Here is a 5,828-nt window from a genome sequence, read left to right on the forward strand (position 1 = left end):
AGCCTCAATGGAAAAAAAACGTTGTCAGGAGCCAGGCCAGGATGGAGGTCTCTAAGGACCCTTTGTGATGCCAAATGGACAAAAAAGGTCTCACCCAAGGCCTGCGCTGATTGGCTGAATATACCCTGCGCATGCGTACATTGAGTACCAGGTACCATCATTTTGAAGGGAGTTTTCAGGAGGTGGGAATAAGCTACTGGCTTTAAGACAAATGATTTCCTGTTTATAGGTTGATAAGCCCTTACAAACTTGAAAAACTTGAACAAATGTGTAACATATGAAACACTGCAAATGACCCTAGTTAATTTCAACTGTAGAGGCTCTTGTAAGCATTTTTGGATTTTATTTATTTATGTGCGTAAGCATTTAATGTTGTGGACTTCTGCATGTACATATGCAAACCAGAAGATTCTATGCTGTCCTAAGAGTTCAGAAAGGAGCATCCAGAATCCCTACATCCTCTGGTACCCTCCTGTCTCCACCTTCCTAGTATTGAGCTGTATTAGAAGAGTGTGCTAGGCAATGCAGGCCCTCTCTCTCACCTATGTGCTTAGCCTCTCAGGCCCTCTCTCTCACTCATACATTAGGCCTTGCAGGCCCTCTCTTTCACTTATGTGCTTGACTGTGCAGTCCCTCTTTCTCACTATGCTTCTGTTGCATACAGAGGCTGGAAGAGAGCACTGATTCTCTGAAAACGTGACTGTGCACAAACTGTGAGCCACTATGTGGGTGTTTTGTGCCCCGTCCTCTGCATAGAACAGGTGCTTTTTTGTTTGTTTGTTTGTTTTTGTTTTTTTGTTTTTTTTATTATTATTATTATTTTTCTAAACCGGGTTTCTCTCTGTAGCCCTGATTTTCCTGGAACTTACAACAGGCTGGCCTTGAATTCAGAAATATTTGGCTTCTGCCTCCAAAATGCAGGCATGAACCACTACTGCCGAACCAACAGTTGCTCTTAAGAGCTAGTTTTTCTTTTCTTTTTTTCAACTAGACTAGTGTGCATTTCATGCATCCTAGGGCATTCTGTCCATTTACTTTCAATGTTTTCCTACTTGTATATTAGTTTTTCAAAAAGGCTATAACTTTAAAAAAGACGAAAGAGGGATATATGGGCTGGTTTGGTGGAAAGAAATGGAAGGAAGAAGTTAGGCATAATAATAATAATAATAATAATAATAATAATAATAATAATAAACAATAATAGAAACATTTTAAAGTTTTTAAGTCTATCATTATTAAAATGTGTGAGTGCTCTGTTTATGTGGTCACCTACATGACAGAAGGGGCATCAGATCACTTTATAAATGGTAGTAAGCCACCATGTTTTTGCTGAGAATTTAACTCAGGAACTGTAAAAGATTAGCCAGTGCTCCTAACTGCTGAGCAATCCCACAAGTTCTAGAAATAGTTTTGATTTAAGTTTTAATGCATTATGATAAGAAAATATACATAATTTCAATTTGTCTGAATTTGTTAACATCTAAAAGAATATTTTAGGTAAACAGACTTACATTCTTATTTTTCTTTTGTACCACAACTCCTCTAGCTGATGCCCACTCAAAACCTATTAAACCTTTCATTTTTTATCATGTTCCTTAATATTTATAAAATATTGTAACAATAAAATGACTATTAATTTTTTTTGATATAACACAACAATCAATTGAATAGTCTTATGTAGATGTTTGTCTGCAGCAATACTGAAAATACATTTTTCTCAATATAAATTTTAAATAACTCCAAATATATTAACTGTATGATATTTTAAAATAATATATCACTATTAGTTTTTTTAATGAACATAAATAGTATTTTTTTTTTGTTTTTTTGTTTGTTTTTTTGTTTTGTTTTTAGTAGACCTTAAAAATCTTGACATACAGATTATGCTAACAGGACTCTGAAGCTAGTCCAATGACTGGCAAATACAGAAGTAGATGCTCACAGTCACCTATTGAGTGGAACACATGGCCTCCAATGGAGGAGCTAGAGAAAGTTCCCAAGGAGCTGAGGGGATTTGAAACCGTAAATAAGGAACAAATTATGAACTAACCAGTACCTCCAGAGCTTGTGTCTGTAGTTGAATATGTAGCAGGGGATAGCCTGGTAGGCCATCTGTGGGTGGAGTGGCCCTTGGTTTTGAGAAGGTTATATGCCTCAGTACAGAGTACTGCCAGGGACAGGAGTTGGGAGTAGGTGGGCTGGGGAGCAAGGACGGGGAAGGGTGTAGGGGAATATTGGAATGTAAATGAAGAAAATATCTAACAAATAATGAAATTAAAAAAAAATCGTGGCTTACTGTGATTCAAACAAAATAAGAACAGTTTATGAACACTGGATTTCATTGTAATAAGGATCTACTTGAATTTCCCTCACATCACCAAAGAATTTTACCTCCATAGTAGCTAAGATAAGAGTTCACATTTCTGCTGCACCAAGGAATGAATTGTAGGCATGATTTTGGATAGTAATTTCCTGCTATGGTCAAAGCTATTTGACTTGAGTGATTGTTGTCATTCTCAGAATACATGTTACAGCGTACATTCACTTAAGGAATGGTGTGTGTATTAAGATGGTCTATCCCTTAAGTCATTCATCAACTGTTTCAATGAACAATGGTTCTGCTTGGAGGGTGACACAGAAGTTAGTTGAGGGTAGGATTCAGTTTCATTGGATGTGATTTTTTTTCAAAAGCATTCATCTCAGAATAGTAGTAACTTATGAAGTCCTCTTCTTCAGAATTGATACAATAATAATAAATATCAAGCAAAACATTCAGTCTCACTCTTTGTTTTTCTCTTATAAGCCACCTCCCAAATTAATTGTCTACATTAATTTTGGTTTATAAACAGTTTTGAAATTTATAAGCTGTTTTGAAAACCATAGTATAGTGTAAAAACAACAAATAAACAATCCTACAAATAGAGAGGCTGAGATAGGAGAAACATAATTTCAAGACCATTATGTGGCACACAGCAAGACCGTGTTATGTACAAAAAAGCAGAAAGACTATATGGATTGTACAACATTGGACCTATTAATCCCATTTTCCAAATTAGGGACAACAGAATGACACACGGCTAATTTCTAAATACTCACATTTTTGAATTTCAATTAATTAGGTTATGTTGGTAATATTAATTTTCATATTAACAGATATTAAGGTATACGATTACTTCATATTAATTTTCTTGTTAGAGATGGAAGTACGTTTGTGTGGATTTGTTGAAAGATTACTTTCTTGCTTCTTCTAGGGGGTAGTTTCACTCCTTGAGTGGGTGTTTTCCATCTTTTATTCTTTGTAGGGCTGGATTATGAAAACGTTATGTGTAAAATTGGTTTTGTCATGGAATATATTATTTTCTCTGTCTATGGTGATTGAGAGTTTTTATCAGTATAGGATCGTGGGCTAGCATTTATGTTCTCTAGAGGCAGAATAGATGCTGGGACTCGTATTCTTTTATGAAAATACATCCATGAGTTGAGAGAGGAGGACTTCCACTGGCCTGTGTACCCTAGTGCGATGTTCTAGGTGCTGCTAGTGATGTGGGAACTAAGTGACAACAACAACCACCTCTTTCATAATCCAACCTAAGAATGTCAGGCGGAGTTTATTTTGGCTGACTCATGGTAACCGGATCTTATATAGAGAGGTTGGGACTCATGTATCACTTCAGATAGTGCTTTTAAGTTCAGTCTTTTATATTTTACAGAGAAGGAAAAGAGAGATATCACTTCATGAAGGATAACACCCAAGAAAGCAAATGATCAGGGCAGCTTTATGGCAACACAACAATGTGCCCAACACTAGTTTTTCCTAGTGGTTTGGTGGTGTTAAGTAGCCATGAAAGCTACTGGACCTTAGAGGGGCTGGAGAAAGTCAGATTGCGTTTTGTTATTTTTTTCTTTTATTTTTACATTTTCCTTTTTCAGGCAGTCTCATTTAGTTTTTCCCTGCTGCTAAGACACTAAATGTTATCGGGTACATTTGACCTTACTGATCTCCATGGGACTATACTTGGCAGGATCAGAGTGGAATCTGGGTATTTTGCAACCAATTAACTTGTCCACTTGCCTACCTCTGGTCATCTCAATTTTTCCACCTAAATCCTTTACTGATAATTTCTTCTGCATGCAGCCTATGACATGATTCACAGGCAGGTACTAGAACTGCTTCTGCTTCAGTACGAAATTCAAGTCCTTTCTCTTCTTTAGGACTTGTTAACATTTGAAGATATACAAATGCATTTATCTGAGGAAGAATGGGCTATACTTAACCCATCCAGGGAGGCACTATACAGTGCTGTAATGCTGAACATCTACAAGCTAACCACATCTGTAGGTAAAATTAACTTTTTTCCTTTGTGTATGCATTGTGTAACCTGGACTGTGCTCATGAAAAATACACCTTGGGAGAAATTACCTTTTGGGTTATAATTGATTTAGATTGCTTCTTCACTGTTGAATCAGGAACTGCTACAGAAAAATATTTCTTTTCTATGTTATTTTTTTGGGGGTGGGTTGTTTGTTTTTCTAGATATATTTTCTCTGCATAACCCTGGCCATCTTCAAGATAACTCTGTACACAGGCATGACTACAAATTCACCTGCCTTTGCCTCTCAAGTTCTGAGTTTAAAACATGTACTACCACCACCACCACCACCACCACCACCACCACCACCACCACCACCACCACAACCACCACCACCACCATGATCCAGCTCAGCATAAAAGTTCTTAGTTTTAATGAGGATCAATTATTCCTTTTAGAATGAATATTTCTTCCATGAAATCTAGAACTCTTAATTCACTTAGTCATAGATATCTTCCAGTTTTCCTAAATCTTTTATTTTGTTCTTACATTTAAATTCATGCCCTTGTGAATTAATTTACAAACAGTATGAAGATGAGATTGAGGCTGATTCTTTTACCTATTATGTGTCATGGCTCTCTAGGAAAACAAAACGTACAGCAAAAATAATTAAGTAAATAAAAAAAATAATAAAAATTTTATATATATATAATGCATGATTTTATAAAACTATGATGTATATGTATATATTATATATTATTTATTTATTTATTTATTTATTTATTTATTTATTTATTTATTTATTTATTTTTATTAGTTATTTTCCTCAATTACATTTCCAATCCTATCCAAAAAGTCCCCAATACACTCCACCACCAGGCCCACAACCACACACCCCCACCCCTTGGCCCTGGCATTCCCCTGTACTGGGGCATATAAAGTTGGCAAGTCCAATGGGCCTCTCTTTCCAGTGATGGCCGACTAGGCCATCTTTTGATACAAATGCAGCTAGAGTCAAGAGCTCTGGGGTACTGGTTAGTTCATAATAATGTTCCACCTATGGGGTTGCAGTTCCCTTTACCTCCTTGGGTACTTTCTCTAGCTCCTCCATTGGGGGCCCTGTGATCCATCCAATAACTGACTGTGAGCATCCACTTCTGTGTTTGCTAGGCCCCGGCATTGTCTCACAAGAGACAGCTATATCTGGGTCCTTTCAGCAAAATCTTGCTAGTGTATGCAATGGGGTCAGCGTTTGGAAGTTGATTATGGGATGGATCCCTGGATATAGCAGCCTTTAGATGGTCCATCCTTTCTTCACAGCTCCAAACTTTATCTCTGTAATTCTTTCTATGGGTGTTTTGTTCCCAATTCCAAAAAGGGGCACAGATTCCACACTTTGGTCTTCGTTCTTCTTGAGTTTCATGCGTTTAACAAATTGTATCTTATATCTTGGTTATCCTTCGTTTTTGGGCTAATATCCACTTATCAGTGAGTACATATTGTGTAGTTCCTTTGTGA

The sequence above is a fragment of the Mus caroli genome, unplaced genomic scaffold (genome assembly GCF_978045245.1).
Source record: "Mus caroli unplaced genomic scaffold, Mus_caroli_1 scaffold_31, whole genome shotgun sequence".
NCBI lineage: Eukaryota > Metazoa > Chordata > Mammalia > Rodentia > Muridae > Mus > Mus caroli.